This window comes from Parasteatoda tepidariorum, chromosome 1 (genome assembly GCF_043381705.1).
Source record: "Parasteatoda tepidariorum isolate YZ-2023 chromosome 1, CAS_Ptep_4.0, whole genome shotgun sequence".
Classification (NCBI taxonomy): domain Eukaryota; kingdom Metazoa; phylum Arthropoda; class Arachnida; order Araneae; family Theridiidae; genus Parasteatoda; species Parasteatoda tepidariorum.
Genome location: NC_092204.1, coordinates 6,547,458 through 6,573,685, shown reverse-complemented (window position 1 = coordinate 6,573,685; position 26,228 = coordinate 6,547,458). Strand labels below are relative to the sequence as shown.

The 26,228-nt window shown below is 30.4% G+C and overlaps 1 protein-coding gene across 6 annotated transcripts in view; it reads left to right on the top strand.

The window, feature by feature from the left end:
* LOC107449779 (PCNA-interacting partner) overlaps window positions 1–26,228 on the top strand; it is a 299,013-nt gene that overhangs the window by 240,152 nt on the left and 32,633 nt on the right. Inside the window, exon 1 of one of the 6 annotated variants that reach the window (XM_016065428.3) lies at window positions 24,628–24,767. The exons of 1 other annotated variant lie outside the window; for it this stretch is intronic. The gene's annotated coding sequence lies outside the window, so the exon portion shown is untranslated. Of the gene's footprint in view, window positions 1–24,627; window positions 24,915–26,228 lie in introns of those variants that run through there. 4 more of the 6 variants (XM_016065429.4, XM_016065430.4, XM_043048731.2 and 1 more) reach the window with 4 other exon arrangements.

Sequence of the window (26,228 nt, the reverse complement as noted above, 5' to 3'; positions counted from 1 at the left end):
CATTCATTGATTGAAAACTTTATCTCGGTGACTATAATGAATAGCGTCTATTAGAAAAGTATTAATGTGCCTTCGATAAATGCTGACGCACCATGAAAGTAGATCTTTGATAGATATATGCGGCTGATCACATCAAAATTATTATTTTTGTCTAAATGATAGAACTATGACGATTTTGTCTAAGTTCATGAAACTTTAAAGCTAAGCCTTTGGATTGCACAAGATTCTGTTCTTCCTGAACATTTTGTGATCATTCGAAATTATGAAAGTATGGCGATTTTGTCTAAGATTATGAAACTTTAAAACTAAACCTTCTGATTGCACAAGATTCTGTTCTTTCTGAACATTTTGTGATCATTCTAAATTATGAAAGTACGGCGATTTTCTCTAAGATAATGAAACTTTAAAACTAAACCTCCGGATTGCACAAGATTCTGTTCTTTCTGAACATTTTGTGATGCATTCTAAAAGATGAAACTGTGTAAAATTTGACTAAATTTAAGAAACGTAAAGACTAAACCTTCAGGTTGGTTGCATGAGATTGCACGAGATTCAGTTCTTTCTGAGCATTTTGTGATGCATTTGCTTCTGCTATGAATTCTTCTTTAAAACTGTTTCGTAAATAAAAAATAGTTATTTCATTTTTTTATTTATCTAAAATTAATTTTTGAGTGAATTTCGAACGGATTATTCAAAAATATCCGAATTATTTCGTTATCTAACTGACAAATGCAGACAAAAAAAATTACTTTTTATTTACAAAACAGTTTCAGGAGCGAATTTATCGTAGAAACGAAGGCGTCTCAAAACGTACAGAAAACTTTGAAAAGAAAACTAATTCAATTTCGGACGAAGGACATAATTCAAAATTTCAGCTGTAAAGTTCCATAAAAGTTCCGTTAAAAGCATATATTACCTAAAATATACTCAACACATTAATGCTTGATTTGGAATAAATCTTAAAATATGCCTTAAATTCTCAAAAGTCTTTTTTCTTTAACAATGTGGTATATATTATTTTTAAATAGCTTGTGGTGCAGGTATATCCTTGTTACATACTCTCCAAAATGTTCAATACTTTTTTTAAAACTTGCAGTGGATAACACTTGATGTTAATACAGTCTGTTTCAAATATTAATTCATTCATTAAATGTAATTAATTAATTTTAGTTTTATATGGGAGAAATTTGCAATTATTTAATAGAAAGTAGCCAAAATAGAAATTTTCTTTGTTGATCTAAGTAGGAATTGAGTTTGAAATTTTTTTTAAATATATAACTTGTTAATCCTTTGTATCACCGCGTTACATGTCTGCAACATACATGAAAATTCAATTCTATAATGAGGTGGATTTACCTATAAAATCGAACTAAATTCAGGTAAAGAAAATATTGCAAACTCGGGGGAACCAAGTCTTGGTGCAGCTGCCAATATTATAATGCGTTTAGCAAGAATTGTTCCACGACATAATTACATTTTATTACAACAATCCCCTTGATTGTATATTTGGCTAAGGAGGGATTGAAAAATGTGGTGTGAGACTTTGTTACCATAAAAACAGCAATTTCAAAATTTTTCACGTGAAGTTTTAAATATATTGGAAGTTTTGTGCTATTTTTTACGATATTGGAGATGTTCAACAAATGCTTTTTATCAATAAATTTTTAATTTTAAGGTCTTAATTTTTTCATTATTTTTTACAAGCTTAATATGATGTATTCTAACATCCGCGTTAATATTTCTTAAATCAGAGTTGTTGAGTTACAAAGGGTTAAAGGAGTTGATTCTAAAAGTGAACCATGAATTCAAAAAACGAATGTTTTCTGTAAAAAAGAATCTGACATTAATTATTTTTAAGTAGTTTGTGATGGAACTAAATCCTCGTTATATACTATCTAAAATATATACAATTTATTAATGCTCACTCTCGACACTGAAATTGTACAATTAATTCACAAAAAGTATTTTCAGTAAGTAGTGGGTAGTCCGCAACTGTAGTCCGTAGTTAGTAGTCCGTAAATAGTAGTTTGTAATGCAGGTAAATTCTTTTATAACGTGCTACCTCAAATATATGCAACTCTTTGAAGCTCACTGTCCCTTTTTGAAGAAGATTCTAAAAATGAACCATAAATTCGCGAAAGATATTTCTCTCATAAAAATTTGACAAAAATTATTTTTATGTATTCAGTGATGCAGGAAAATCCTTATTATTCAGTGATACGGGTAAATCCTACTTAAAATATATGACACTCGTTAGTGCTCGCTGTCTTTTTTTTGAAAACTGTTCTAAAAATGTACCCTAATTTTGTAAAAAGTGATTTTTTCTATAAAAATTTACTAAATAGTGCTTAAAATCTATGCGACTACCTATGTTATATGCAACCAAAAATCTCTGTAACTAACTATGTTATATACTACATAAAATTTATGCTACTCATTATTGCTCACTGCCCTTTTTGTCTAAAAATGTACCATAAACTCACACAAAAATTTCCATAGAAATTTGATATAAAATATTTGTAAGTAATCTATGATGAAAGTAGATCATTGTACCTAAAATATGTGTAACTCATTAATTCCTGTTGTCCTTTTTTGAAACTGGTTTAAAAAATGCACCAGACATTTCATATAAATTATTTTTAAGTAATCTATTCTAAAATAGAAAAAAAAAGGATCAATACGGCTGAATGTAGTTTTTACTTATTTCTAAATCTTACTCTACCAAATCTCATTTAAACTGTATGTTATGTTTACAGTATTATTATTGATTAACTAAGTAGTATTCTTAGCATGATGAACGCCTTTTATTTATAATTTAAAATCTTTGTGTTTTATTGGATGTACAAATAAGTTGTCACACGATAAAACTACCGGAAGGTTATGCAGACATTGACAATGTTAAACGCCTTATTTTAAGTTTGTTCATCTGTTAGCAAACTTAAAAGTATTAGTGATTCCGTACTAGCATTATGTAATTGTTTACGTGTTAAAATGTCAAGTTTTTTGCCAAATAAGAGAACTTTTGATTTACTTATTTAGTTTGAAGAAATCTGCAGCTGAGGAGCATCGAGTGCTTGGAGAAGCTTAGGGTGAGGCTGTGTTAAGTGAGAGAAACTGTCGTGAGTGGTTTCAGAAGTTTAAAAATTGTGAGTTTGACGTGGCATGCAAAGAAAACAGTGGAAGGCTGAAATTGTATGAAGACAAGGAATTAGAAAATTTTTTAGAAGTGTATTCGTCCCAAATGCAAAAAGAAATTGTTCTTACATTACAAGTGACTCAGCAAGTAATTTTACATCGTTTAAAATCCAAAATGGAAATGATCCAAAAGCAAAGAAGTTGGGTTCCAGACGAACTGAAGCCAAGAGACGTAGAACGTCGATTTTTATGAAAATTGATTTTACTATTTGGAAATACTTCAATGGGAAGTCCTATCCCTCCCGCCGTATTCGTCAGACCTTGTCCTTTCAGAATAATCACCTATTCTGGACGATGGCACATGATCTTTCTGAGTAGAAATTTATACCATTATGTACCTGAGTAGAAATTTATTCCAACCAAGGAATGGGTCAATTCGTTGATATTCTCGAACGAAGAAAAGTTCTTCCCACGTGGTATCCGAATGCCCCCAGAAAGATGGAAAAAAGCAGTGTCTAGTAATGGAGAATACTTTGAATAAAAAATTTTTCCGACAGATGGAGTACGATTGTTCTTGCTTTCCAGTGACGCCTTCTATGGCCAAGAATTCGACTTCTGCCTTCCACACATCCATTCATTCAACCGCAGATCGTAATTTCGACCTGAACCAGAGAACGATAAATCTCCAATTCAGTATCCCTCGAGATATAATTTGTTATAGGAACATGGAGGGCTTTGTGACCCGACAAATTTAATGTGCGCCAGTCACTATTTACTACAGGCAGGCTAGATTCGACCTCCCATTCTCACAAGTCCAACGCCCTGTCCACTGGGCTATCCCTGCCCCCTTCACTGCAATTAAAACAAGATAAATAAATGAAACCCTCAGAAAGTTTCTTAAATTAATCTCACTTAACGGCACAGCAACTCATAAAAATATGTATAGATTGATAACCATTCAATAATTTTCATCTAGGTTGAAAAAAATCTCTCCAAATTTTTCAATTTTTAGAAAGTTCAATGAGATTTAAAACATTTATATTTAAAAAATTGCGACTTATTTTTTAATTATAAATGTTAACACTTTAAAATTACGAAGAATTATTATTATTATTTTTTTTTTCAGCGAGAGAGTATACAGAGTTTACATGTAAAGCTTTTTTTCAAGTTTGGGTTCTCAAAATCTGTACAACTACATTGGATTTTGTGCATAAACTTTTTTTTCGTGTGTGTGTTCGTTGTTATTGGAATAATTTCCAAGATACATAAAAAAGGTGGGAAATATCCTCTTGTTTGATCCTAAACGTGGGGCGTGTCGTTCTTGGGGGGAATGTATGGCACTGAAAATTATTGATATCGTATCCCCCTCCCATTATTTATCAGCGAGAATAAATTGACGCCATTCTTAACTGCTTTTATTTATTTTTACTTAGATTAACATAATCTATATTCTATTATTACTATGAAGCTTTGTTCGTTCCATGGTTGCTTCTCTCTTGTTATTGGTTATTTAAGGATGAAATGTTTTTAGGTGTTCGGCTTCTAAAAAACTATATTTTATAGGTTCAACAGGATAAAACAATCAAGCAAGGAAATAATGAAATTTTATTAACTTATTGTCATTTGAATACGTGATAGCAGATTTATTTTAGTTCCTTGTTTTACTTCAATATTATCTTTAGTTATTTCATCTTAAATACGAAATAGCACTTACAAGGGAAACTAGGGAAGTGTGACTCGCAAATTTTTAAATAAATTAGTAGGATGTATGCCTTATGAGGAATAATTTTAGGGGGAAACATTCGTTTCGGCCCATAGAAGGTTCTGTGAGAGATAAAAAATAATTGAATATATAGAAAAATCGGTATTTTATCACTTCAATGCAGACTATTAGTTATAGTAATTGTCTCATAATCCAATTAATTTGTAATTAATTGGATAATTAATTAATTTGCCAATTGATAAATTAATCAGAAAATTAATTAATTATTAATTAATTGTTAATTAATTAATTGATTGATTTGCAATTACATACTCCAATTAATTTGAAAAGTTTTTTGGAAAAAAAATTTGATGTAAATTTTTTTTTAAATTAACCTAACAGGTTTTTCTGAAAAACTACAGATATATAAAATTTTCGAAATCAATTTTGACAATAAATATGCATTATACAGTACGTGAATGTACCACAAAATTAATTGGAGTATGAGACAATTACAATAACAAATAGTCTGCATTAAAGTAATAAAATACCGATTTTTCTATATATTGAATTATTTTTTATCTCTGACAGAACCTTCTATGGGCCGAAACGAATGTTTCCCCCTAAAATTATTCTTCATAAGGCATACATCCCACTAGTTTATTTCGAAATTGGCGAGTCACACTTCCCTAGTTTCCCTTGTTAGTAAAATATTTTCTCGTAATTACCTCCGTTTTTCAAGAAAAAAAATGAGTTAACGGTAAGTTCTTGCAGTCAGAGCCTATATAAATGAACATTACCACAATTTCCTTATTTGTGTGTTATCATCCAAGTCAAAATATTTGATGGTTTTCCATTGATGTACAAACATAATCTTGTTGGTAACCAACATAAGCAACCATCATCTCAATGATTTACGACAGTCCGACATAAGAATAGCAACTTGTATTGATGGTTGTTGAATCATCCCGAATTTCCATCATAGCATCTTAGATGTTGGAAGTATCATGAACCACCATCATACCAGTGTAGGAATTTGGACTAATTTATGATGGTCTAACATTAAAAAAAAAATCCCCAAATTGTTTTGATGGTATATTGCTGAGAATCAACAAGAATTCTCATTAAATCATCATGGAAATGTATAGTTGGAATCATCATTGATCATCCTGGATTGTTGTTCCATGAGAATCAAACTTTTCTTGATGGTTAACCATCATAGTATTAAAGCAGCATTATCAATGATGGAATTGGACTAAGTAGGAATTGACGTTTTAAAAAAAATTATATTACATGTTTTATTAAATTAAAGGCTGTGTTCATTATACAGTAATTCTATGATATTGTCTTATTATGCAAATTTTTTGACAAATATATTTAAATCGGCATTTAATAACCGTTATTGAAATTAAGCAGTAATTACATTATACTGTATAAATCTGTGCTTTACGCAAAACTGTAAAAACATATGAAAGAAAAATTATAAAGACAAAATTGAAGGCATTATAAAAGGCACTACTACTAAATAAAATCTTCGACAAAAACCATTTAACACGTTTTTATAGTTATCAAATGTTAAATAGAAATTAAAATTAAATAATGAATAAGTTGCCATGGTAACCAAGTGAAAAGATTAGGATTAAATTTAATTATAAACTTGATCTGTGGAACCAAAACTGTATAAATATCATGTAAAGTTTTGAAGCTTATAATCAAGTAACTTTTAAATTTTGATGTAAAAAGCTGTTCATTACACAAGTCAAAAGTTTTGATGGTCTTCCATTGATGGACCACCGTAATCTTTACGGTATAACTAGCAATAACCATCATATCTTATGTATTTCGATAGTAACCAACATAAGTAACCATCAATTCAATGTAGGAATTCTGACTGATTCATTATTGACCAATATAAAAAAAACAAATTGTTTTGATGATATATTCCTGAGAACCAAAAAAAATTCCCATTAAACCGTCATAGAAATGTGTAGTTAGAACCATCATGGAACATCTTGGATGGTTGGTCCATGAAAGTCAAATTTCTCTTGATGGTTAACCATCATAGTATTAAACTGGCATTTTCCATCATGGAATGATGAGGGTTTGTTGGCATATCAAAAAACATGAACGCATAATGTAAAATGTTGGATGAGGGGGAACATCAAATGATGCTGCACCATCATGAATCCACAATGCAACCAACATTAATCATCAAAATCTTTTGATGGGATCATCAAGAATTTTGACTTGGCCAGTAAAACCTGTCATCAAAAATCAGGTTTTTTCAGAAATTTTTGAGGAGGAAATTATATTAATATTATATCAATAATTTATTAATTAATAATTATAATTTATTAATAATTATATCAATAATTTATAACACGTTAAAAAAGGAGAAAACTCACATTGATATTAATTAATGTAGCTTACGATCTATCTGATAGCAGCTTTGATAAAGTCTATTATGAATTATTTTTTACGCATCTTACTATACATAAAAATTTAATGATGGTGTCGCAGTTTTCCATTGTTGTCGGGGCATTTTTATTTTCCGGAAAATCACGTGGTAGGATCCAGTTTTCCCACATTAATTTTCACATTGGTTTCCTTGTCCATCAGCATAAAACTGATGTAAGTCATAAAGGTATTGTTTTCCTATAAATATTTCTGTATCCCTAATTTAAAAGTATTTCCCTGTTCTGTTATTATTTCGTTTTTGATTTTGTTTGTTTTCTACATTAAGAGTCTAAGAAGATTGTTTTTATTATTGTTAGAATAACGTAATTCTACGTTACATTTTAAAATAAAGTTATTTAAATCGGTGTTTGATCTTATTAACCTTTTTACAACAATTATTATTTTTGGGTGCAAATTACATTAATATTCTATTGTGAATTACGGTTAAAGAGACTCGTTAATGATTCCGAACTTAACTTTCAACTTCATGCACAAAGTGATGAATGCAAAAATTGTACTTAAAATACATGCGCCCTTTTAATAAGCAAAGATATTAAATTACAGTTGTGAACTCAATAAATTTGTTATAACAATATACTTTTAATTTTAAATGTTATTCCAAAAAAATGATTACTTAGGATAATGACTCATGTCCACTGATAGATCTTAATAGGGGAGGGAAATATTTGGACTGGACTTGTGTTCCTTTTAGTACATACATTTTTAGTTGAATTATTTGAACTGTTTCAAGCCAAGAAACAGCAATTATTGCGAAGCATTTATCGGGGTTGGTAAGCGTCAGCAACACGGAGCTTAACTTCCTAATATTTTTATGAATTTCCACGAGAACTTGACCAAATTTCTTTTAATTTTCGATCTCTATCACTTATTTATATTTCGAGGTAACTTGTTTTAAAAGTATTCTTATAAGTTACCATGCGATGTAATTGAGACTGAATTTTTTTAATTATCGATCTCACCCATTTTTAGTATTTCAAGAAGACTTATTGTAAAGAAATTTTATTTTCATGAGCTATCATACGAACTAAAGTGTAATTGAGACTGAATTTTTTTTAAAATTATCTATCTCACCCATTTTTAGTATTTCAAGAAGACTTATTGTAAAGTAATTTTATTTTTATGAGTTACCTTACGAATTAAAATGTATTTGAGACTGGTTTTTTTTAAATTTTTTTATTTTATTAATATTATTATCCATCTCCCCCATTTTTAGCATTTCTAGAAAACTTATTATAAAAGTATTCTTATAAGTTACCATACGAATTAAAATGTATTTGAGACAGAATTTTTTTTTAAATTATCTATCTCACCCATTTTTAGTATTTCAAGAAAACTCATCGTAAAGTAATTTTATTTTTATGAGTTACCTTACGAATTAAAATGTATTTGGGACTGATTTTTTGAAATTTTTTTTATTTTATTATTATTATTATTATCCATCTCACCCGTTTTTAGCATTTCTAGAAAACTTATTATAAAAGTATTCTTATAAGTTACCTTACGAATTAAAATGTATTTGAGACAGAATTTTTTTCTCAATTATCTATCTCACCCATTTTTAGCATTTCTAAAAAATTTATTATAAAAGTATTCTTATAAGTTACCCTACGAATTAAAATGTATTTTAACTGATTTTTTTTTATAAAATTATCTATCTCAGCCATTTTTAGTATTTCAAGAAAACTCATCGTAAAAGTATTTTTATAAACTACAATACGAATTAAAATGTATTTGAGAGTGAATTTTCTTTAAATTATCTGCTTCACCCATTTTTAAACTTAATGTAAAGTAATTTTATTTTAATTTTTATGAACTGCACCATTCGAATTGAAATGGATTGTGTTTGATTAAGAATCTATTATAATTCCAAATCGTTCTTTTCATCTTTCTCACACGCAGCATTATACCTTTTTTTCTTTTCTTTTTTTCATTCCTTTTGTTCTTTTGGCAGGAACAAAAGTCATTGGGCCGTTTTTCGCCTTCCCCCCTTTTTGTTCTTTTTCTTTTTGTTTTCCAGAGATATTTGCATTCTCTTTCCCGATTGGTGCAATCTTTGGGTCTCCTTTCGAATGACAAAGAGTGAGGAAGGAGGGGACATCGAATCAACTGCCGGGGGAATAATTGTCGGGAGGGGGGTATTAATTTGAGGTGCTAATGGGGGGCAATTTTTTTCCCTATCCAGCCATTTGGAAAGCTGGGAAAAAGCTCAATATTTAATCTCCCCATCGAGTATGCTATAAACGTGACTGCGAAACTGCGGAACAGCGAAAGTTAATAGGACCATTGAATAAAAATAAATTCCCTCCCCAACTTTAATAAAAAGCAATTTAGAAATGGATATAACAATTTACCAAAATTTAATCCTGAAAGCATTTAAACTTACAGCAACCTTTGTGTCTAATTTTTTTTTCACGAAAAAGTTTGGGACAAAAAACTTTTTCAAGCTAAAATATTGCTATTTTAAACCATTCCTCGAAAAAGATAATTTTAAATAATTTCTAAATCTTCTTTTTCTTTTTTTTTAAAAAAAAAAATATTGTTATTTAGGCAGTAAAAAAAACAAAAAACAAATGGTGAACTTTTCTTTTGTATTTTTTGTTTGTTGTCTAGATAACTTACACAGAAATACAAAATAAAAACATATTTCCAAAGAAGCAAAATAAGTCAAATGCCAACCTTTTCTTCAAAAATATTAACGAATAATAAACAAGTAATATATAAAAAAAAAATAGTGCGTGGAGTCCCTCCGCGCGGAAGAAGTTAAACTTCGCAACCTGCGACGTTAATAGTAGAAGAATCAGCAGTCGTAGAAGGGTCACTAGTTCTATTCAACGACTCTTTTTCCTGCTCCGCTCGCTTCCGTGCTCTGTAATCACGGTAATATTGTGCATTTTTCCCTCGTGGACCTCTTGAACCAGTGGAAGTGCTTGTGGTTGTCTCATCATCTCGCCCTGGAAAATGTATTTGTATTAATAATGTATGTGAATGCGTCATAATGTAATTTCAGAAGAGAAACTATCAATTGATATTCACAAGAGACTCGTACCTTGACATAACCTTAAATCCGTCGCATTGTCCGTGGGATTGTTTTCACTCATTTTTTACAATTGTTATCCACTAATTTTGAAAATAAAAAATACTATCCTATTAAATTATATGTGTCTCAAAACAAACTAAAAAAATATTTATAGAAAAACAATACTTCTTTGCTAGTGAGAACCAAAACAATATGGAAATGAATGAGGGAAAACTGGATCCTACCACGTGATTTCCCGGCCAATAAAAATGTAGCGTTAAACGTTTAACGCAACCTTGTTGGAAGTTGCATAAGAAATATAACTTCAAAAAAAAAAAAATTAAGTAAATTCTTACTTAGGTGAACGAAGAAAAAAATTATTGTAGTTACTTTTTATTAAATAATTACAATTTTTTCTCCCATATAAAACTAAAATTAATTAAATTTAAGGAATGAATTAATATTTGAAGAAACTGTATTAACATCAAATATCATCCCCCACAAGTTTAAAGAAGAAATGTATTTGAAGTTGAGTGTATGAATAAAAAGTATTTTATGAATGATTGAAAATGTGAACAAGATATAGAAAGAGTATGAACTAATAGTAGGAATTGAAATAAACTCATTTTAGGAAAAACAAGAAACCTTGTTTTTGGACAGTTTTCTAAGGTCCTGCTGAAAAGTACCCATCTTCTGTGAGGGTTTTCACTTAGAATATGGTCAAAATATTATCTTGGAAACAGAAAACACACTCACTTGAAGTTTGCAATTTTGTTGAGCAGTTAATAAGTATTTCATAAAACTATTCTATTTCTTTTTTGCCTTGCGAAAAAGTATGTATCTTGCAAATGTACAGAAAATAATATTAAAACAGCAAGAGCAATTTTTTATTTCATTTTATTTTATAACAGTCGTTGAACAGCTGGCCCAATTCTTGGGTTTACTAAGGTTCAACTCCGTTGCCTTGTAATTTTGAACCCAATCGGGAAGACAAAGGAACTCCTGGATCGAGTATTGGGAGAAATTTGCCTTCGTGGAGGACTTTTTGATGGAACTAACCCGCACTTGCGTTACATGGAGAGGAAGACCAAGAGAACCTCCCACGGTTCGCCTGACAACAAGGGGACCCTAACCTATGATCCGTCTGCCACTGAGAATATTATACGTCCGCACTGTGGTCGTATCGACCAGACATCGCTGGGATTCGAAATCGGTTCACCTCATTTTAAAACGAACGCTCTATCCCTTGGGTCATATCACGGCTTAGAGCACAATTGTGGGATTTTTAGAGCTCACTAAGTAAGATGAAGAAGACTAAACGACTCGAATGTTCTCCTGGAGTATCTCCAGAAAATAGAGTTTGGCGATTGAGATTGATTTGGCGAGATCTAAAAATAACAAATTGCTTTTATCATAATTTTTACTTGTGCTAGAGCCATTGATACCAGCACAAAGTTTTTTGCTTGAGCCGTGATGGCTCATGGAATAAAGCGTTCGCCTTCCAATCGAAGCCAATTTTTTTCCAAAAATTTGATCCAGGAGCTCCCTTGTCTTCTTGAATGGGTTCAAAATTACAAGGCTACAGAGTTGAACATTAGCAGTCGTAAACCCGAAAATTGAATCGGCTGTTCAACGACGGTTATTTAAAAAAAGTTTTTTTGCTTCATTTGCTTGAAGACTGAAAATTTATACAGCAATTACTGCACTAATTTCACTGGCGCAAATAATCCGGTTAAATCTTTTCATTGGAAATCAGAGATGGACCATCAATCAGAGATGAACCATCAGAGATGAACCATCAGATGAGCTATCAGAGATGAACCATCAATCTCATGTTTCACATGACTTCGTGCCTGTCTTTGTGTTTCTGTGTAAATATAGAGTGAAAGAATTGAAATCTTTGAGAAAGAATCTTTCTGACAGAATACAGAATGTGTCACTTAAGAGAATTGATACTTGACGGACTTGGCTTACTCGAATCAGAATGGGAAGAATGGTCATCACAAACAAAATCCTCGTTTCAATAACCAATCAGGATCGAGATATCCACACTACGTTACTTGCAGGTATCTCACTTAATGATGAAGAAACTAAATCCCTCTTAAAGCTGCACAATGGGCTATTGACGATCACCCTCGGTCCCTACACAGACTGATCCAAGTGGTCACCCACGCACGCACACTGAGAGCAGCCAGTGATGCTTGAGCTCAGTGATCTACTGGGAACCTGTGTCGTAACGATCAGTCCACTGCAGGACATTTAATAAGGGAAAGTGCGTTTAATGAAACGTTATTCAAAAATATTTTCCTGTTTAATATAAGATTGATAGAAACATTTTTGAGTCAAATGAGATTTGAGTTACGCAATTTTATTCAAAATTTGATTGTTATCAAATCAGTTTTTGAATGGTTCATGAAAAATGAAGTAGCTCTTTTATATTATTCCTCGAAAGATTTCATTCAATTCTATTAGAACGGTGAATTTTGTTGAACAATTTTTCTTAAAAATGTTTATAATTCGAACAGTTTTGTTTTTCTATCATTATTAAATTGGATAATAAATATTAACAAAATTAATCAGCCTGTACAATTTTTAATAAAAGTGGTGTTATTTGGTTAATATTCCGACCTGACAAATTTTAATCGTTCCACAAATGAATATTCCAAAAGATAGAGATTGAAATATAAATGCAGGTTTAAATAATTTACCAGGACTCACTATTATTTGAATAACTGCTTGCATTGTTATAGTGTATCTCTTAAGATAATAAAATGAAATTCTACGGATAGTCGCATTGAACATTTCTATTATCATCCAAAACTATTTATTTTACACAGTTAGAAATTTCTTTCTAAAATTACGGTAAAATGAACGGCAGCAGTCTGTCCATTCGAATAACCGTAAAGTTTACGGTTGGGAAATTCTTTTAACCATTATGGATATGAAACCGTTTACAACTAGCACGGTTAAAAAACCATGGTGACAAAACAATACCATTTTGTTACCGTATAAACCTAGTACAGCTAATTAACCAGGCCTGAAGAATTTAATTGCTTTATAACCGTGGTTAAATAACCGTAAATATAAAAATTTACGGTTTAGAAACTATTCACAATTACTCGGGCTAACTAGAATTTATTATGATAAAATAGAATAATTGTCTTACATGGAATGTAACTGTAAATGCATGGAACCTTTATGATTTATTAATATTATGATTATATTATTGTTATTATATGATATTTATATAATACATTATTATGATTAAAATAAGGGCATTTCTCAGCTTTAAAATGTCATAAATTAGTCATTTTTAATGTGTAGTTTTAATTAAATTAAATCAATTATTTAATTTTGGTTACATTTTACCAATATTTTATTCTCTTCTTAACAATCAATGTAGAGACTAACTTAATTCATTACCAATGTATAACTCATTAATTCACTGTCGCGACTAAATCGAACAACAAGATCTCTCTTTATTACTTAAGCTACTTTATATTTCTTTTCATAAAAATGTTTCAGTCACGGGGTTATATTAATTCTCACGGTCTTTCTGCTGATTAAGCTATAGCCAAATTATTTAAAATTTAATATTTATTAACGCGGGGTTGGCTTTATTTTTGGCTATTTTATATTTCTTTTGCCTCTTTCTTATTGACAAATGCTGTTTCTCTCTATACTTTTGAAGATAAGATAAGTTTGGAACTTTCAAAATAACCCTTCTCGGTGGAGACTTCTACTACAGAAAAATGGGAGGGTTAATGAAAGACATATCCTTGATTGACATACTTTTTTTAACCAATCACATGATTAAGATCCACATAAATAACCAACTTTTAGCGTACACTTTCGAATTTAACATTTAAAACTTAAGCTTTATCTTGACTCGGAGTGGAATTTATTTCTCGTTCAAGGTGACTTAGTTTGATTTTAATTATCTTTTCTTATCTCTAATTATCTATCTCTAATCTTTCTAAGTTTTAATAATAGAACAAAACTAGATTTCTTCAATGATTCTTTGTAAAAAAAGCAATCATTTACACTCCCATTTATAGAATATTGATAATGTTATTACAGCATTATAAGATTCTTATTTATTAAAGGATAAGTCAATTTAATTAAGAGATACTAAGTATACTTCAAATGAAAATTACGTATACTTGTCAATGGAACATTTTCTATAACTTCAATGGAACTGAGTCGACATATATTTCAATTCCTACTATTAGTTCACACTCTCCCTATATATCTTCTTTAAATTTTCAATCGTTAATAAAATACTTTTTTATTCATTCATTCAAGTTCAAATACATTGTTCAAATACATTGATGTTAATGCAGGTTTTTCAAACATTAATTCATTAATTAAACTTAATTAATTAATTTTAGTTTTATATAGCAGAAAATTTTTTAATTATTTAATAAAAATTAACTAAAGTAAAATTTTTCGGTGTTGACTCAACTAGGAATTGACTTTAAATTTTTTTTAAATATTATTTGTTTATAAAGAAGTAGAGTTTAATTTTATTTTAGAGGAATGAGTTGTTTTTACGAGGAATAGGATATTCTCAGTACAGTCTTCCCGCATGGACAGACCCGGGCCCTGCCCGGAAGCCCCAGGCACTCAGGGGGCCCTAGAATATCTTACTTTTTATAAATTCTATTAAAAAAAGACTAAGAATAAGCAACATTGCCTTATATATTTTTTAAAATAAATATATTCTATTGTATAAAATGCGCATTTCGTTTTTTTCTTCTACAAATAGTGATTGATTATCATGCAAACACCAATAATTGGAATACAGTCGAACCTCTATTTAACGAAGTCGCTAAATCCAGATAATAAGTTCGTTATATAGAAAGTTCGTTAAATAGAAAATCGCTTTTTGAAATGTTTAAACAGCACAAAACAGGTTTTAAATTCATAAACACTAGACATAATTAAAAAAATCAATGGATACACTTTTAACTTGTAAACTAGTATCTACTATTTATTTTATAAATCTCAGCCATAAAAGAAATCTGCATAGAAAGCAAGAATAGAGCAAGACATTATCGAGAGTTACACTATCATGCTACATACATTTTCGACTAAAACCAGCTAAATTTAATGCACATTTAATGCTAAATTTAATGCATTTATTTGCTGTATAAAATTATAACAGCAAAGTAATTTTGCATAGGGAAGTGTAAGTTATTTGTAAGTTATTTTACGAAGAAATTTCTCAAAATGTTCCTGGTTCCTCAAAAAAATTCGCAAAATAGAGAAATTCGTAAAATGGAAGTTCGTTAAATAGAAGTCCGACTGTATTTTATCTCCATGAAAACTTGAGAAAGGCAACCGAAATCTATCTACATTGCGATGAAAGTTTTTGGTACTCGCGGGCACTGAAAGATGTTTTAACAACTGTTTAACTTGACAAAATAAATCATACCTTTTGAATTTTTTTTATGCGTTATATCTTTATGCTTATTTATTCTTAATTATTTTAATTAACGTCCATGGTTTTGAAAATTTATTTAAGTTTTATAACTTGAGAGTACGGTTTACGATTTTAGCATACTCAGTCTTATAGTTCGAGGGCTTAACTTTAAATATTCTAATTAATGTTTGTGTGATGATAGTTGTTATCGACCATGTCAACCTCCATCTATTAAAAGGCACCCCACCATAGAATCGAGTAAACAAGTCCTATATACTAGTGAAATGGAATTATATTTTTGTACTGGTAGACACACTACAGTACTCCACCACCATAATTATATATGTGATGGAATTCGATGAACGGATACTAGTTGATTCATTGCTGTTTTGTGAGAAGCCGGGAGAATCGTACTAAGATCACCGTACTTTTTGATTACCGATCGTAAGAGCTGTATTGAGTTCACGGTCGTGGTCACTCCTGTGTTGCCTTTAGCATTCAAGTGTATAAGATGCACGTTGTGTGTGATCGAAACTGAGTAGCAACAGCACGAGGAAGTGGATAATGTCACAGTCACAAGTAGCAAGTCAACAGTTCAATGTGGACCATCCATTGATGGTAGGCGTGTTTAAATCGAAGTAGGAGTTTCTGTCAAGGTAGGCGTCTTCACGTCACGTCCGGGTCACCAATGTGATGATAGAAAATGTCAACCTTCATCTATGAAAAGGTACCCCACCATACAATCGAGTTAACATGTCTTACATACTAGAGAATTGGGATTATATTTTTGTTGTGATAGATACTCAACAGTCTGCTGATGATATTTTAAGTTATGAAATCAGACACAAAAAATAACTTTCTTATAATAAACATAACTTCTATCGACAGATTTGGAATTCTGACCCTCGAAACATAAAGGGGATAGCCGCAATATGGAAAATATGTTCCCAATAATTTGAGTAGGAGATAGCGACTGGAAATATTGACCCTTTCATGTTAATTTCGCTTTTTGCATATTTCGCTATATAAAAATACTTTAATTTATTATTATGTAATTGCGTTTAAAAAAATGCTTGCTAGAGAAAAGAAAAACAGCAGTGATCTCCATAGCAACGCATGCAATGACGACGCATGCGCACTGTTTACTATGACTCTTGAATACAGTTGAAAAGTGTGATGACGTCCAAATATGTTGCGCACACCATCAAACCCAACACAAGACCCATTTTGTCAATGGGTAACAATTATTAAATTTGTATTTAATTATTTTTGGATTAATGAACTCTATAATTGTGCACAAAAATCTGTTGATTCGTTTAAAAGCTTCGTTTAAAGATTAAGCGTAATGCGCAAAGGATAGAATTATTATAAAGGGTTTCCAAACTACTCTCGACTGTCCTCCTGATTAAACTATTGCGATCATATTTTCCTTATTGTGTCCAGCTAACTTCCGTACTTTAAGTTTCAGAACTCCAAATAATCGGAAATAAGGTAAGCTTATTCAGAGAAAGTACGTTGTTGCGTCTGATTTCGTAATGTAATACAGTGAAAAAATTTTCATTCAAAAAATGTGATAAAATAACAGTATAGTCAGTGCATTCAATTACCCTTAAAGTTTACGCTGAAGAACATTATTTACTTTTACGGTTTTGAAACCGTTTACAACTAGTATGGTTAAAAAAAAAACAAGAATAGAAAACTATTGTTTTTTTAACCGTTTGCAACAAGCATGGTTTCAAAATCGCAAAAAAAGAATTTTAACTGGACATTTGAGCTAGGTTTTTCATTAGGTAATAGGCAATGAAGTTAGGTTACGTTTCAGAAAATTAACCTTGGACTGTGTCTTAATTAGTTTATCTGGTATCACCTATCGTTAAAAATGGGAAATAGAAGACATTTTGTATTAAGCAGCTTTATGGTGCTGCCATCTAAGCGTGAAAGAAGTATCGTATTCTATTAGTCCAGGGTCACAATTCGGGAAGTTCGGGACACATTAATGTGTTAAAAGGAATGTGGAAAATATTGTGGTTTCAACACTGAGATTCGAACCCCCGTTCATGAGATTGATAGGCAAGCCCTCTCGTCTATAATATGTTCCTTGCTGCAACTAAGTGCTTCTATTAGATGAGCCTATTTGATGCGATAAATTTTGATTGTTCAGCCGTATTAGGTGAAAGCAATTAATGAGCGTTTTTTTTTTCTCAATTAACAGTTTGAATGCCATCTTATTTATGGTTAATTAATTGCTTTGTTTGAATATTGTAAAATAGCAGTTAAATAAATTATTTAGCCATTTTTTTTGAGAAATTTTAATTAGTGATGAAATTTTATACTTAAAAATTTTTTACATTTATTAGCTGTAGATTTTTTCATTTATTATTTCATGATTAAATGTTTAATTGTATTCCTTAGACAAAAGAAGAAAAAAAATCAAATTCAACGTTGGTAAAACATGCATCAAAACAATATTTTGAACATCATAAAAAACTGAAATAAGGTTGCTCAAGGCTCAGCTAGATTAACAAGCTCACCATTTCTCTTTATTTTAATAAGTTGAATAATTTTTATTTAATAACTTTATATTTTTATAACATTTTAATTACTTTAAAAAGAGTCTTTCTAAATTCCTGTTTTTTTTAAATGAAAACCATAGGAAACAGACAAAAGAATAATTGTAATTAAAACTATCGAGGACGGTTTTTTGTCTGAATTACGATTTAAATAACTGGTAGATGTATGATAAAAATTTATCTGTATACATAAATTGTATACATAACAGAGTTACGATTTATGTTAAGTCTATAAATAACTGGTAGCTGTATGATTTAGCCTACTTTCCATACCGGGAAAAATATTTGGAAGGATAATTTTGAATAGACTAAAACATGAAATTTATGGAATTTTAAGAGAAGAACAAGCAGGTTTCCGCAGTGGAAATGGCACAATGCAGCAAATCTTCACACTTGGAAATATCATTGAGCAAAGTTTAGAATTTAACACCTCTTTATATTTAAACTTTATTGATTTCAGTAAAACTTTTGATTCATTTAAGAGAGAGAAATTATGGGAAATTTTATCACTTTATAATATACCAGAGAAATATATTAACATAATCAAAGATATGTATGATAACAGCAAAGCATGTATAGAAGTAAATGGAGAATTAACTGAATTCTTTTTGGTAAAAACTGGCGTGAGACAGGGATGTGTTTTATCTGGATTTTTATTCATACTGGTGATAGACAGGATTATGCGAAACAGCTTGAAAGATGAAAAAAGAGGAATAAGGTGGAATTTCACAACTACTTTAGAAGACCTTGGTTTTGCTGATGACATCGTACTTATCTCATCCAAATGTACAGACCTTCTGCTTAAAACAGACAAATTCAACAAATATGCAAATAGTGTAGGTTTATTCATAAACAAGAAGAAAACTAAAGTAATGAGAATAAATCAAAAGAAAAATGACAAAATTAAAATCGAAAATCACGAAATAGATGACATAGAGTCATTTAGCTATTTAGATTCTATTGTAGATAAAAAAAGGTGGAAGTAGTGAAGATATTAGACAGAGAATAATCAAAGCAAGAACATGTTTTAAGGGATTACATAGATTTTGGAGAGAGTCAAATATTGAAATAAAGACAAAAATAGTTGTTTACAAAGCTATTGTTAGAGCAGTACTATTATATGGCACAGAAACCTGGAAACAGACTAAGATCGAAATACAAAAATTAGAAACCTTTCAAAACAAATGTTTAAGATTTATTTTCAAAATTTTCTGACCTTACAAAGTATCAAATCAAAATCTATTAAAGAAAGCTAAAATAAAAACAATAGAAGATGAAATTAAAAAAAACGAAGATGGAGCTGGCTCGGACATATCCTTAGAATACCCAAAGAAAAAATTACATCTGTTGCTCTTACATGGACCCCTGATGGTAAGAGAACAAGAGGAAGACCCAGACTTACCATCCGGTGCATGTTTTTGGGCGAATTAAAAGAATGTGGAATATCTGGCTGGGAGGAAGCAAGATCTATTGCTAGAGACAGGAGGCGTTGGAGGGATATGCTAGAGGCCTTAAGTGCCCAAAGGCACGTAGAGGATAAGTAAGTAAGTAAGTATGATAAAAATTGATCATTATACGTAAATTGTATGCATAAATTGTATTCATAACAAAGTTTCGATTTATGTTATATCTATAAATAACTGGTAGATGTATGATAAAAATTGATCATTGCACATAAATTGTATGTATAACATAGTGGAAAACTTGCTTTTAATTTTTTTAAGATGGGACCCCACCCTGAGATGGTAAAATATTAACGTTTTTCTTGAATTTTTTTTTTTAAGTAATAGAGACAATGCAGAGACTCCTAGTTTTTATAATGTTATTTAGCTAAAATTTAAGTCTATTTTAAATTTTTTTCTTTTACAAAATAATAAAAAATAAGTTGGTGGCAGCTCCGTGTGTGGCTGGTCATCAAAAAGTAGCACCTCACTGGCCTTATGGATTTAGAAGTCCTGAAACATAGGAAAACGATTTTGTTTAGATTTTCTGAAACATAAAGACATTATCTAAAAAGTAGCATAGTGGTTTTTTGATATTCGCAAAATTATAGTTCAATTTTTCATTAAAAAAATATTCATTAAAATACTAATATAAAATCGAAATATAAAAATATCAAAAAAATCCTATGCTACTTTCTAAAGAATATATTTTTACGTTATTTAAAATAAAGAACAGCTCATTTCGTTGTATAGATCATGAGAAAACGTTAGGTTAGGTCAAAAAACAGCGTTTTGAGAAAAATGCGTTTAAAGTTTTGACTTATGGTAGGGGAAAAGGTTTAATACAATAAGTTCAATAAGTTTCTATATACAGTCAACAGAATGGACGAGACACAAAAAGAATGTCGCCCCTCCTAATCCGGCCGAACCTGCACCTACTACTACTTTTCTACCTGTTTAGCGACGACTCTATTTTCCGGTATAACTTCCAAACGAAGTTAGGTATCGAGAAATTGTTTTAGACAGACATTAGGAAGGGTACAAAGATTCGAAAAATGCAATAAAATTTTTTTTTGAATTTTTGAAATATTCAAGGTGGGGTCCCCCCCCCCCCTTGAGCAACAATATATGCTTTTTTGTACAATATATGCTTTTAGAATCATTGTCAAAACTTCTGTAAAAGAAAAAAAAAATTCACACATTAAAAGTGTTGATCGCGAAACATTTCCTTAAATTGTTTTTTTTTTTCCTATTTCAAAATAGGTAAATAAGTGAACTGTTGATGTAATTACTTTTTATTTACCATGAATTATATTTGTTTAAATACACATTTTATTTATTTCGTTAAATAATTTTTAATTTTTCCGAGACTTTTTACTGGGATAATTTAAAAATCGACTTTTTTTTATTGCAAAAAAAATTTAATAAATAAATAAAATAAAAAAAATTAAAAAACCGTTCTTCAAAATATATTGTTTTTGAAGGCATTTAATGCATTACTGGTTAATCTCAATATACTTCAAATCAATGCTTAATTCCTTAAAAATATTTCTTTAACCCACAAGATTTTCAAACTATGTTTAAACAAGCACTAAAGTATTATTGTATTCCCTAATACAACAAGTAATAGAAAAAAAGACTTAAAATTAATTCCTACTTAGTTTAACAAAGAAAAATTTATTTTAGTTACTTTTTATTAAATAATTAAAAAAAAATTTCCCCCTTATAAAATCTAAAATTAATTAAATTTGAATAATGAATTAATAATTGAAAAAACTGTATTAACATCAAGTGTCATCTACTGCAAGTTTAAACAAGAAATGCATTTGAATTCGAGTGGATGAATAAAAAGTATTTTATTAAAGATTGAAAATTTGAACAAGATATATAGGAAGGGTGTGAACTAATAGTAAGAATAGAATAAAAGTTATTTTAACTATTATTTAATTTGAAATTTGTCTGTATCAGTGCAATTGTTTGGTAAAGAATGTTTAATTTTTTTAAAAAATTTAACTGATTTAAAATCTTTTATTTAAATGAAGAAAAACAACTTTTCGAATTGATTACAATTAAATTTCCTGTCATTTGCACTTGGTTTGTCACCTTTCACAATAATTGTAAAATATTTGCGTTTAAACACCACTCTGTGGTCAGACTGACAGTAAACAACAATCGTTTTGCGCTAGCCGGCAGATTATGTAAATAAAATAGTATAAAAGTTATAAATAAATAAAACTGACAGGTTTTTTCGTTAAGCTGCTTCTCAGACAATTGTGAATTTACAATAAAATTAAGAGTTTAACGCAATCCATTATTCGTTGTGTATCAGTCTATCACTACTTATATACAAAACTCACTTTTTGTTGTTAACTTTCGCAGCAATGAAGCCAAAGTGAAGTAGCGTCTCAATCTTAAAGTTAGTTTTTTTATTATTTCAAAACTTTAACTGTATACACTTTAATTTAACTGTAAAACTTTAATTTAACTGCAACAAGAAACGTCGGACGCATCTCTTTTTAAAGACGAAAACATTTTCGCCAACATTTTCGGTTTTAGGTGAGGTAAAAGTTTAATTTTTTTCTTCGTTTTTTATCCGTTTAGTGTTTTTAAAATTTTTATTCTATCTTCGTTATCCATCTTCTATTTCTATTCTATAAGACTCACCGACTATGAGAAGATTAAGGACTCGTGCTCCAGCAGTTTTCGTTCACTTCCAACTTTGAATACGTTTTAAAACCCTCTTTTTGTGTCTTCAATGTAATCAGTGATATACATGAACCCAAAAGAGGGAAAGTAAAAAAGAAGAAATTAGAATTTCAAGTATGTAGTCAAGTATGTATTAGAATTTCAAGTATGTACAGTGTAGAATTTCAAGTATTTCTAGACTTAAAATCGTACTGCGAATAAAAAAAAAAAAAGACAAAACTTAAGTATAATAAACTCCTATTGCTCAAGAGAGGGTAGATTCAGCTTTTGTCTCCTACACCAGTGGTGCGCAAACTAGGGGTCGCGACCCCTGTGGGGGTCGCCAGAAGTTCTTTGGGGGTCGCCAAATTTTTATTAAATGCATTATCCCTGCATGCTGCATACTATACAGTGTACATATAAAGAGTGAAGCGCCGTCACTCACTGTTTAATTGCAATTTCATGCTGTCCACTCTTTCTTTGACCGTAATGCGTAATGTATTCTCTATCTGGCTATCCGTGGAAAAACAATATCCCGTTTTATGCAAGAATGCCATCAGAGTGTTAATACAATTTGCATCAACGTATTTACGTGAAACTGGATTTAGCAAACTAGTTTCAATAAAAACTAAATACCGCTCGCGTTTAAACCCTGAAGATGATATGCGAATTACAATTAGCAACATACATCCAAACATCGATGAGATAATTAGAAACTTGCAGCCACATACATTTCATTAAGGGGCAATTACTGATTTTTGTGTTATACAAAAAGTATTTTCTTAAAATTATAAATAAAATTAATATGAGTCAAATATGATGATGTTTTTATTCGATGAAACGAAAGAAATGCTCAAAATATACATCGTATTTGTGAACATTTATCTCTAGGGGTCGCCAAAAATTTTCTCTCTACAAAAGGGGTCGCAGTCGAAAAAAGTTTGCGCACCACTGTCCTACACGATCGTATGGTATATCGTGGGTATTGCGGTAAATTTGTTATTAAAATGCTTAGTTCAACATTAACTAAGTCTTTAGTAAACTAAAAACAAACAAATATGCTAATTATCTCTATGACGATTTGATTGATAAATCATCAATTAAGCAAATTTGTCGAAATCAAACTGCACTTGTTTGCCATCATTAATTATAATTATGCGAAGCGATGAATTTCTTTTGTACGGGATTTTTCGTGAGAACGAAACAAATTTAACCGTTATAAATTTCTTTGAATTAAGAGAATTGTGGCGTAACTATCACTATAAATATTAAATACCAATTCACTAGTATATAGGACATGTTAACTTGATTCCATCATGAGGTACCTTTTGGTAGACAGATGAAGGTTAACATGGTCTATAATAAAATCCCCACAGAATACAAAGATCTAAAACTATAAACAATGCATTTAAAAAATATATAATTTTGCTAAAGGACACTGCTCAAGAATTAAATGACATCATTACCAAGTAAATGAGTATTTACGTTAAAAAATTAAATTTTTTTTTAGTCCCGCAGTGGGCTGGTCGTAAAGACACGGTTCCCAGTAGAACACCGAAATCAAGCCTCACTGGCTGCGGTCAGTAAGCGGGTGGGTGACACCTTAGATCAAGCCCACGTACGGACCGAGGGTGCACGGCATCGGTCCTTTTTAAATTATTCTACTGTAAAGTGGTACCGCAGGTCGTCGGGCTATCAAAGCAGGAGAGTCATTTCCTCTACAGAGGATCAAAATTGCGAAGGCATCTATTCGGATCATCCTGAGAGATGTTTTCCAGAAAGTCACCAATAGCCCATTGTGCAGCTCTAGTGTGACGTAAATAAAGTACCCACATACCTACATTTATGTGACAAGTTTAATTGGTGATTAAAATGGAGCTTGCCAACTAGGTTTATTTAACTTTTTTGAGCCTAGACGATAGATTTTTGTTATTAGAAACTTTTCTTAAGTTTGAGACACAGGAATTAAAATTCAACTATTCTAAGTCTTAAATGTGTGTACTCAAATATATAACTAATGTACGTTATGGAAATCTATCCTCTATTAATACCCAATCTGTCCCGCTGCGCAGTCGAGCACCATGATTGCGATCAGAGGTGTGTGAATCGTAAGCAGTGAAAATGGACCTATAAAGGAACAGTGGCTCTTCGCTTATGAAAGCTAAAAGCAAGTTAAAGCTAAGAGCCAGAAAGAAATTATTATGTTACTTGACTTTCATCGGCGGGATTATTTGCTTCTGTTCATTAGACTACTTTCTGTTTGTTATTTGTTAATGTGTAACTGCTTTCAATTTTATTGTATAAACTATATACGGTAATATATTGTTGAATTAACCGAGAATTTATTCCAGTAAATTAATATTATAATGTTGCATTTTAGTTTGCTTACCTGCTTCTTTTGGTATTTTACCTGTTCTGATATCATATATAATGATGAAATTGAATTTAATATGATACATGGGTATTAATCCCTAGATTAAAATTTTTATTCATAAGTTTACAAATTTTATTTATAATGTGAGGTATAACTAGGTATAAATTATAGTTTTTATTTCCTTTTTGTATCCTTGAATGAAATCCATCCGAATTGTTTTATTATCATTGATTATTAAGCCAAAGTAATTGAAACTGCAACCCTTTCAAAGTGATAGCTATTTACACTAAAAAATAAGGTTTCATTGATAAACCTTGTTTATTCCATATAGTTTGTTTTGTGCTCGTTAATATCTTGCTCAATATAAGTCAGATTTTTATTTCTTTGCAAAGCTAACTTAAGAGAGAAATCAATAATTATTTGCATCTATTTGAATTTACAATATCATCAACAGATGTACATTGTTGTAAAGTTTTATAGTTTACTAAACCTTTTAAATCAAACTGTTGAGTAAGTAAAGTACCTTCAAGTCCACAAATGAACAGTATCGGGGATACAATTTTTATGCCAAGTTTTTTAATTATAAAAGCACTTTTTAAAAATTCCTTTGTTGAAGAAGGAAATGGCGTAACTATTGACTGTGGCGTAACTACCACTGTAAATATTAAATACCAATTCACTATAATATAATACGTGTTAACTTGATTCTATCAAGTGGTATTTATTGATAGATGAAGGTTGACATGGTCGATAATTAATTCTCTTCAATGGTGACCTGCGGATGTGATATGAACTTGCCAACATTGATGGATGGTCCCTTAAAATATTGCTCTAACAAACAAACAAAAAAACTGAAATATAAAGTCTCCCGGTCAATAAACAAAATTGGAGGGGGGGAAAAAATGAACAGAATGATATAAAAAAATTAAGAAAATATTGAGCAAAAAGGACATAAATAAAAAAAAAAATCTGCAGAAATCAACTAGTCGTATTCGTTCATCGAATTCTGTCACAGATAAAAATTCTGGAAGGGCAGTAATGTGGTGTAACTACCACTACAAATATTCAACACAAATTCACTAGTATATAAGACATTTTAACTTTATTCTATCTAGAGGTACCTTTCTGTAGATGAAGGTTGACATAGTCGATGATTAAATCCCTTCTATACTTCCATATCGTGATCTGTTGCCTCAACTGCAATCATCAAGGTGCAAGATGGATTTTAAACTTGCAATTTATTTTTAAAAACATGTGGATGTTTAAGTGGGTTGGCTACGAGTTATACCCTTTGAACACCTTTCTCGTGGTATTGGGAATGACCAGTGAATTGGAAATATAATATGGGGAGATTTCCGTATCATGATCTGTCGCTGAATAATCGCCAAATCTTTGCAACTT